The following is an 11,121-nucleotide window of genomic DNA, read 5'->3' as shown; positions in this document are numbered from 1 at the left end:
ATACCTGTTAGACCAGCCAAAATTAGGAAATATATTTGTATCACTAGACCAACAAAAAAAGAGGGGGGTGGTATTATATGTGAATGAGAAACTGGTAGCTAAACAAATTTACAAAGATAGAGAAGGTAGAATATTGATAGTTGAGGTAGAAATAAACCGTAGGAAAGTTGTGATAGTAGAAATATATGCCCCAAATGGAAATCAAGAACAGTTTTTTAAAACATTACATAAGATACGTGATATAGATTACGATGAGATCTCTGTGTTAGGAGACTTCAATGCTATTATCGATAATAATTTGGATTACAAGGGTAACAAGACCAGGAAAAGAAAAAGAAGAATACTACCAAGATCCTTCTTTAAATTGGCCAAGGACCTAAATATTCAGGACATATGGAGAGAAAGGAACTGTGAGACAAGACAATTCACATTTTACTCAAATAGGCACAGCTTATGGTCTAGGATCGACATGGTGTGTATGTCAAGGGAAATTAACTCTGAAGTTGAAGATGTGTGTATAGAGACAAGCACCTGGGCAGACCACAATCCCCTGAAATTTAGCTGGAAAGGGTCAAAAAAATCATCTGGATGGACTAAACAAAGGTTAATATTAAAAGAAGATGACTTCAGACTAAAGATGGAGAGGGAACTGGACTTCTTCTTCAAAGAAAATAAAAAAAGAAGACACCTCTGTCCAAAATCTTTGGGACACAGCTAAGGCAGTTATTTATTTATTTATTTATTTATTTATTTATTTATTTATTTATTTATTTATTTATTTATTTATTTATTAAATTTGTATACTGCCCTTCTCCCGAAGGACTCAGGGCGGTGAACAGGGCATATATAAATAGAAAATACAAAAATTAAAAGAGAATTAAGTTATGAGAGGAGTAGCTATAGCATATATAGCTAAAAAGAATAAGGAGAAAAAACAACAACAGAAAATGTTAGAAGGGGAATACAAAAGATTAGAAACAATACTCCAACAAGAACCACAAAAAAGAATGTAAAACAACAAATGGACTTAATTAAACACAAACTTAACATCTTAGAAAAAGAAAATATAGCACAACAGATAAGACGTATAAAACAGAATTTCTTTGAAAATGCAAATAAACCTGGTCGATGGCTTGCACATAAATTGAAAAACAAAAGGAGAAAAGTTGGATTAGTAGTTTACGAGACGACAAAGGGAGAATACATTATCAAGAAGAGGAGAAAAAAATTATAGCCCAGGAATTCTATGAGAAATTATACAAGGAAGATAACCAGGAAATTGAGGAGAAAGTAGAGGAATGTTTCAAAAAAGCAACACTAGCAAAAGTTACAGATAAAATTTAAAATATGTTGAATGAAGAAATTAGGATGACAGAGGTGATTACAGCCATTAACAAACAAAAAAATAATAAAGCATCGGGTCCTGATGGCCTTCCAATAGAAATCTATAAGGAACAACAAAATATTTTAGGACAACCTTTATTGGATGTGTTTAATACGGTCCTGAATGAAACAAAAATCCCAAAGTCACAGTCAGAGGTGAATATTGTTCTGATCCCAAAAGACAATACGGATCATACATCAATCCAAAACTATAGACCAATATCTTTACTTAACTCTGATTATAAGATATTTACAATAATTATAGCTGAGCAATTAAAAAGGTTTTTAAATGACTTTATACACATGGATCAGAATGGATCTCTAGCCAAAAGACAAACTAAGCATAACATTAGGATAATATTAGATACTTTAGAATACTATGAAATACTTAGTGCACAACAAATGGTGTTACTATTTTTAGATGCTCAGAAAGCTTTTGATAATGTTAAGTGGTCATTTATATGTCAACAACTCAGATATATGGATATGGGTGAAAAAATTATAAATATAATAAGGGCAATATACACTAATCAGGAAGCTAAAATAATAATAAATGGGGAAGCAACCAGGAAATTTCAAATACGAAAAGAAACATGACAAGGATGCCCTTTATCCCCATTACTATTTATTCTGACACTAGAGGTTCGAATGAGGATAATTAGAAACAAACCGCATATAAAAGGATTAGAAATTTAAAAAGAAATATTTAAACTCCAAGCATTCGCGGATGATTTGGTCTTTATTATGGAGGAACCACAACAATCGGGACTGAAATTGTTGGAAGAACTAGATAAATATGGAGGAGCCACTGGGCTGAAAATAAATAAGGATAAAACTAAAATGATTATTAAAAATATGACGAATAAACAGAAAGAAAACTTGGCTAGGATTATGAACATACAAATAGTTAAGAAGATAAAATACCTGGGAATCACTATTATAGCCAGATGCACCTCAATCAAAGAAGACAATTAGGACAAAATAGTGAAACAAATAAAAGAAGACCTGGAAAGGTGGGAAAACTTGAGCCTTTCATTGCTAGGGAGAACTACTGTCATAAAGATGAATGTACTACCTAAAATTCTATTTCTGTTCCAAAATATTCCTATACAACTAGATAAAAAAAATTGGGAACCTGAACAAACCGACAATAAATTTTCTATGGCAAGGGAAAAAACCGAGTATTAAAATGAACCTCTTGCAGGACTGGGGGTTTGGACTACCAGACTGGGAAACATATTATCATGCAGCGGCGTTAACCTGGATTAGAGAGTGGATAATCTTAAGGAATAAAAGACTATTAATTTTAGAAGGCCATGATTTGCAATTAGGCTGGCACGCATTCCTATGGAATAATAAACAAGGGCTATATCAACATTTCCAAAGCCATTGAATTAGACAAGTGCTACTCAAAATTTGGAATAAAATTAGAAAACAAAATTATATTAAAGTACCAGTCTGGTTGTCCACCCTGGAGGTGATAGTTTACCCAAATTTGTTCAATTTGGAGAATAGCACTATGTATAAAGATATTATGGATGATGTGGGAGAATTGAAATCGAGACAGGAACTAGAGCAACAAGGGTTAAAATTGGAATGGTGGGCTTACTTACAGATACAAACACGATATGGGAAAGGTAAGAAAGAGTGGGGGATAAATATTCAATAAACTGCATTGGATAAAACCTTACTGGGGGCATATGAGAAACAAATAAGAAAATTGTATAAACTGTTATTGGGGTATAAAATGATTGAAGAACAAGTCAAAGAAACGATGTTGATATGGGCTAAGAATGTTGGTCATGGTATTGATCTTGATGTATAGCAAATACTTTGGGATAGAAGTAAAAAGATAATGCTGGCCACATCTTACAAAGAAAATCTTTATAAGATGTTTTACTGGAGGCATCTCCCTCCAACACGGCTAGCTAAAATTTATAAAACAATATCCCCCAATTGCTGGAAATGTTCCTGAGAATTAGGCACCTATTTTCATGTATGGTGGACCTGTAATAAATCGCAAAGGTATTGGCAAAAGATACAGACATGGCTAAAGGAAATATTAGGACGGAGAGTAGAACGTAGACCAGAATTTTTCCTGCTTGGCATAACAAAAGAGAAACATAGCAAAGAAGAGTTATATTTAATAATACATATTATCACAGCAGCGAGAATGACGTTCGCCCAGAAATGGAAAGATAGTGAAACACCTGATGAGAATGAGGTGATAAACAAAATATGGGCTTGAGCAGAAATGGACAAGTTAACTTGGAGATAAAAAATAAAGATCAGTCAGAGTATTATAAAATTTGGAACAAGTTTTACCTATAGTGGGAACAGAAAGGAAGGTCTTAATAGAGATATACAAGATGTTGAACTTAAATAATATTAGAATAAGGTGGATGATAAGATTGAATATTGTATAATTGTATATAAATGATATGTATATAAAATGTATATAACATACAAAAATGATGTAAGACAAGAAGGTATGTTAGACCGATGACACCATGTCCAAAGTTTTTAAATATTTTAAATAATAAAATTTGTATTTAAAAAACAGTAAATAAAGACAAAAATCTCAAGATTCTGAATCTCAGAGAAACTATTTGAAATTCTATCCCTGGTTTGGAATTCAGAGGGTCAAAACACAAAATACTTTAATGTGTAATTAGAGCTAATGTTTTAGCATTTGTATAGGTTGCCAATTCAGATCAAGACAACTACACTTAAGGGAATTATAAGAGGAATTCTGAGGGTAGATGTGAAGGAGGAAAACTGATCTACTGTGTGGTTGGATTATCTGAAAACAGAAAGCAGTATAAGTTTCTAGATAAATAAATAAAACTGGTTTAAATTCAAATATTCCAGCCACATGGAAACAAGCTTGATTATTGCCACTAATAGGCCATGAAGACTCTGCCTATAAATGTAATTTTAGAAGGTAGCCTTTTGTTATGTTACCTCTTAGAGTTATTGCTGATAGCTATTGTTAGATAAAAATGCTTCTTTTCTGCATTTGGTGGGCACCCTTACTGTGCTTTCAATTAGTCAAATTGCTTGAAGTTCCTAATTAAGCCTGTGTAATGGGGGCGGGGAAGAAAGTCCAGGTACCGATGATAACTTGCAACAGGGAGCAATAGGGCAGCCAAGTAGAAAGTGCAGGTTTAATAGAGAAGTTACGAACATGCAAGGAGAAATATCATAATGAAATTCAGTATCAGCCTTCTACAGACATGTGCTTTCTAGATATGTCACAGCTGCAAAACCTAGAAGCTCACATATGCAGTTAAATAAGGCTGTTCCCAAAGACATACAGGTAGTCCTCAATTTTCAACCATAATTAGAGTTCCCATCCTCAGTAAAGTTGTAAAACAAGTCACCATGTGAACACACCTACTTTCTATAGTAGTATGCACTAGCCATTTCTGTATTGGCAAATCAGTCTAATCAGTAAAAACCAAAATCATAATATCATTTTTTCCACCTCAAGCACAAAGTCCAGAAGTGGTTTCCAAGTAGAAACAAAAGTACTTATGTTCTTTTCTTTTATCAGCACAGTCAGTTTGGCCATCTCTGCTAATTCCATCAGTTTTTGTAACCATTTGTCCATGGTAGGAATTGAGGCCTCCTTCCACTTTTGTGCAGAAAGCATATAAAAATCACAGTTCCAATTTTTTTTCCAGTTCTCTTTTCATTAGACCCCAGAATAAAGTTTCTGATTTAATCTTTATGTTCATTTAAGAATTTTCTGCATTAATATATGAATCCTACTCCAATATGTCCACCATAAATAATAAAAAGTTCCTTCTTTACATTTACATTTTCAACATCATTTGAAATTCCTTTATTCTAGATAACTTAAAAGGTAAAGGTAAAGTTTCCCCCGCACATGCGTGCTAGTCGTTTCCAACTCTAGGGGTCGGTGCTCATCTCCGTTTCAAAGCCGAAGAGCCAGTGCTTGTCCGAGGATGTCTCCGTGGTCATGTGGCCAGCATGACTAGACGCCAAAGGCACACGGAACGCTGTTACCTTCCCACCTGAGTGGTCCCTATTTTTCTACTTGCATTTTTACATGCTTTCGAACTGCTAGGTTGGCAGAAGCCGGGACGAATAACAGGAGCTCACTCTGTTATGCGGCACTCGGGATTCGACCCGCCAAACTTATCTGATGTTAAATACCAGTGATACATCATTTTCTAAAAAAATTTCTTTTAGGTTATAATTTAATGTGAATTTTAATCCACATATTATCCACATATTCTCCCTTTTATCCACATATTCTCCCATTGTTCAAATATCACATTATACCCAAAAATTCATTGCTCACTGGATCATACAGTGTTTTACATGTTCATTTTCCAAATTCACTTTTTATAGACCTTGGCAATTATATGATCATCACTACCACATAGTAGGATTTCCAATTCATTTTTAGCAAACTCAAAACCATGGCCTTTTTTGTCTAGTTTAAATCTTTCCTTTATTTGTTGATATGTAAACTCGTGACAAGTGTGACCTTCTAATTCTAATTCTTCCCTAGACTTGAGGAAGAGGTCTCCAGAATTGAAAGATACTATTTTACCATATGTTCACCAGTCCAGCTTCACCACCATTTCTTTTCTAAAAAAAGCTTCAGGGGGGGGGGACACCAATAGGTGCAATTTCATTTTAAAAAATTGTTTTATATTTATTCCAAACTGAAACCTATGGTTATTAAGTGCATCCAGCTTTCCCCAATTGATGGTGCTTGTCAGAAACTATCTGGAAAGATGGCAGATCAAGAATGTGTCACCAAATCTCTTTTTCCAAGGCTGTCATCATTGTAAACCATTGTTAAATGATCAATTGTAAACTGAAGACTACCTTTACGCCTAAACAGTTTGTCAAGCTTTTAATGTTGGGAGTTAGGGTTGAGAACCAAATGCATGAGCACTGTTATTGATTTCATTTCATTTATTTCATTTCCTTACTATAAAAGAAGGGTTACTTCTTTCATTCTTTTTATAGCAGATATGGCTATTCTTTTCTTAAGACCCCCTTTAACCAGAAAAGTGATCCATGCACTTTGTGCATCTGCACTAAGGATACAAGAATAAAGCTTGTGAAAGAACATCCAAAATTCAGATCCCATCGATTTTATTAAAGTATGAAAGATCTGCTAAGCACTTTGTATAATTTTATCAGATGACATCCTGGAACACCATTCTTTGTGATGCACAGTGGGTAGCCTACTTGATTTAGATAACATTATTTTGGAACCAGCTCTTCTTAGCAAGCTTTGTTAAATCTATATCGCATAAAAACAAAAGTTATACATACAAATTTTAATGGATTAAAAGCTAAAAAGAACTAATGATCTACTAAATTCAGGACTTTGTGTGTCATCAATTTGTATTAGTACACAGTATATGATTTTTGTGTTGCTGATTTTCTTTGATGTTAATATTTAAAATGAATGTTTGTGCTTGAACAAATAGGAAAAATGGGGACACGAAGACAAACATGCAATGTTCTTTATGAACAGCAAAGGCAATTCTCTGTCAGATGTTGCTTTAGATAATCTGTTCTGACAAAAAAGTTTCCACTGTCTCAGATTGTTATTATGATTTTTCTTAGTGCAAACCTATTGATGTTGCAATACTATCCCCTCCTCCCTATATAAGGTGCTCTGCTTAGGCCAAGCTTTCTGTTCTTAAAACCATGGAGTTCTACAGCTGCTTCAGACCCCATTTCCACATAGAGCCAAATTTATGTTAATAGATATGACTTCCCCAGGAAACCTTGAAGCTGAGGTGCTGTAATAGATAGGTAAGTGTCTTCATACAGGGACGTGGTGGCTCAGTGGGTTAGGATGCTGAGCTTGTCGATCAGAAGGTCGGCAGTTTGGTGGGTCAAATCCCGAGTGCTGCGTAACAGAGTGAGCGCCTGTTACTCATCCCAGCTTCTGCCAACCTAGCAGTTCAAAAGCACGTAAAAATGCAAGTAGAAAAATAGGGACCACTACGGTGGGAAGGTAACAGCGTTCCATGTGCCTTTGGTGTCTAGTCATGCCGGCCACATGACCACGGAGATGTCCTCGGACAAGTGCTGGCTCTTCAGCTTTGAAACGGAGATGAGCACAGCCCCCTAGACTTGGAAACGACGAGCATGCATGTGTGGGGGAAACTTTACCTTTACCTTAAGTCTCTTCTTAACTTTTTTTTAAAACAGGATTGCTTGGGAATGAATCCATGGCATCTTGTTACGACTCTTGAGTTTAGATATATCTTTTCACAGTGATCTAGAGCAGTGTTCCATAAACTGTTGTCTGAGAATCCATGGAGATCCCCAAGAACCCTCTCAGGTGTTTACAAAATCAAAATTGTTTGCCAGTTATTGAAGATATTTGTAAAAAATTTAAAATAAAGTCACACCTTGTTGTTATGCTGTTGCTTCTAAATTCCATGTCAGCCTATAATAAGGCCTCCCCATCTGTGATTTAATTGATAAGAGGGCTGATCTGGCATGAATTATTGAGACCTGGCTGGACCCAGAGGGTGGGACTGGCCCTTTCCTAGATATTCCCACCTGGGTTTCAGGTATGGCATCTGCTGAGGTGTTGCATCTGCCAGGAGAGGGGTGGAGGTGTGGCAATTGTCATTTGGGAGTCACTAATACATTTTAAGGGCATTACATCATAGATCAACAGATATGAGACCCTCTTCATTAAGTAGGGCTCTAGAGGGAGGGTACCAACATCCCTACTTGAACTCCTTGACTCCATCTCTGGGTTGCCAGTAGAGTTTCTGAGACTTATGACTTTGGGGGACTTCAATCTGCCTTCTCTTGGAGTGGAGCCTGGGGTGTTTCAGGAGCCCATGACCACTGTAGAACTTGTGACAGTATGACTTCACAAATTGCATGAAACAAGATATGACATGTAAAAAAAATCTATCCCCATAAGATGGCAGCAAAGAAGCTGATTTTTTTTCTCAAATTCTATCTCTTTGCTGCCATCTAGTGGTTGTGTAGACCTTACAGTCCAAATCTGGCAGCCTTGGAAAGTTTTTCTTTCTCTACAGCAAAATTCCAAACCAAGATTTTGAACTGCTTAAAATAATAAAAAATAATGCGACAATTATATGCTGTCAGAACCACCATTCTCATTCTCTCTCTTCTTTTCAGGCAAATTGGAAAGCAAATGTATTCATTTTCTTTTGGTAAACAAACTGCCTCCATTCCTCTCAACAGCCACCTGACTTCCCACTTAGCTGTGCTTCTTGTTCTTTCTAGAGACTAATTCTGAAACTGCAACGTGGCAGACACGACCTGCTTTTCAAGAAGACTGAATATATATAGTGCTGCCAACACTCAAAATAGTTTATTTCCACAAAGCCTCAAATTCAAATGTCAGTGCTGATTCAAGGAAAAAATAATGCCTTCGTAAATAAAAGGATTGGAAAGGACTTTTCAAGTCATCTAATCCAGCTCCTCCTGCATACTGCAGGAATCCATCACTACAGCATATTCAACTGATGGACACCTTCAAATAAAGACACACGTCCATCACCCCCAAAGTCAGTTTGTTCCACTGTTGATTAGTTATTATTGGTAGAAAACTTCTTTTGAGATCTCACTAAAGACTATTTTCTATAATTTAAAAGCATTGTTTCCATCCTATCTTTTGAAGTAATTCTGCCATAGTCTTCAAACACTTAAAGACAGTATCCTGTCTTCCTGTTACTTCTCATCTCCAGAATAAATATATCCAACACCACCAAATGTTCCTCATAAGCCTTTTCTTTTCAGCTCTTTGGTTGCTCTCTGCCCATGCTCCAGTTTATCAATGCCTTTAAAATTAGACACAAGACCAGATGCAACATAATTAATGCAGAATAATGGATTTTGTCTGAGCTGGACATTGACATTCTGCTGATGCACCCTAGGATTCAATTTGCTTTTCTTGGTATCATGATATCACACTGTTGGCTAGTATTCAGTTTGTGATCCACAATGATACACAAATCCTTTTCACATGTCCTGTTGCCATTAGGGTCCAAATAATACTCTACTCATGTATTTGATTTTTTTTAATACCTAAATATGGAACATTCTAGTCATCCTGCTTTAGTCCACTGTATCAGCATTTCAAAATTCTCCTAAGTCTTGATTTTGTTCTGTAAGTTGTTTGCTTTTCCTCCAACTTTGTGTTGATACCAATTTAATAATCATATTTTCTAGCCTTCATACAAGATATTTATAAATAGGTTGAATGGACAGCGCCTCAGCCCCACAATCCCCATGATACAACATTCAACAGCTCTCCAAGTTGATGATATTATTGACATAATAAATATGACTGTTCAACCCAAAGTGAAAAAGATCCCGCTTGTTCTTATACTAATAAAAGATATTTAAATCAAATTCAATCCTAATTCATGGACTCATCCATGAAATTTTCTTGGCAGTGGTAAGGAAGTGTTTTACAGTAACCTTCCAACCTTGGGATTTCCTAATGTTTTTCATCCATCTACGCACTAAGTAACCGAAATTCACTTAGTGCTGAATTTTGTGCAATCATTCACAATTTGTCCAAAACAGGGGTGTCAAACTGCCGGCCCACAGGCCAGTTGCATCATATGGAAGCCGCGCCCACCCTAGCTCCAGCAATGCAAAAAAAAAGTCATGATACATCGCAACATATCATGTGATGTGGCGAGTTTGATACCCATGTCCTAGAACTAGCAATTGCTATAGGTTGGCTGGTTTGTTTGTTTGTTTATTTACTTGATTAATAAGTAAGTATGTTTTGAGGCTTACCTGGCTTTGGAAGACACTGGGGGAGGTGTTGCATTTAAAAAGTAAAGAACAATGAAACAGAAGAGAAAAATCATGATCAGAAGAAACAGATACAACACCCCTAAAAAAACTGATGGGGCTTAACAGCACCCAGCCCACAAGGCTAGTTTTAAAGGTTTGTGGAACATCATTAGGGTGGGAGCTACATGGATGTCTGGGAAAATACTGTTCCAGGATAACAGAATAGCAGAGTTGGAAGGGACCTTGGAGGACATCTAGTCCAACTCCCTGCTCAGGCAGGAATCCCCATACCATTTTAGACAAATGGCTGTCCAGTCTCTTCTTAAAAACCTTGCTTTTTCTTCTGCCTTTAGGTGCTTCTACCTTGTGGCAGCCTCTTAGATATTAGAATGCTGCTATCATGTTACTCCTAGTCCTTCTTTTCATTAAACTAGACATACCTAATTTGTGCAACTATTCTTTATATGTTTTAGCCTCCACTCCCTCCCCAGAATTATGATAGAGAAGCCATAAATGAATAGGAACTATCTTTCCCCACCCAAGTATCTCTGGCACCATGCATGTGACCATATATAGAAAGTTAAACTGGCACATTGTGAAGGAGTATAGTTGACTACCAAATGATGCTTCTTCTGCTTTTTCATTACTCCTCCTGTAGTGAGTAATTCCATTTTAAAAAGGGTCATAGAAGGTATTAGAGTATGCTAGGCTGAACTTTGGTTCTTTGCTAGGTCTTTTTTGAGTTTCAAATATTACAAATGTCTTCACTTAGCAAAATTGAAGTGGGGAGTTCTTCAAGAAATGGACAAAGGGGGAAAAAAAGTGTTAACAAAATGGAGACCGGATGGCATTGCTAATGAACTCACAACTATGTCATTTTCTTTTTGTGTTGTATGATTTTGCTTCCTGGTACTGCAAAAACTATTACTTGAGGAG

The sequence above is a fragment of the Vipera ursinii genome, assembly GCF_947247035.1.
Source record: "Vipera ursinii genome assembly, chromosome: 1".
Lineage (NCBI taxonomy): Eukaryota > Metazoa > Chordata > Lepidosauria > Squamata > Viperidae > Vipera > Vipera ursinii.
This window is presented reverse-complemented; position numbering follows the sequence as displayed.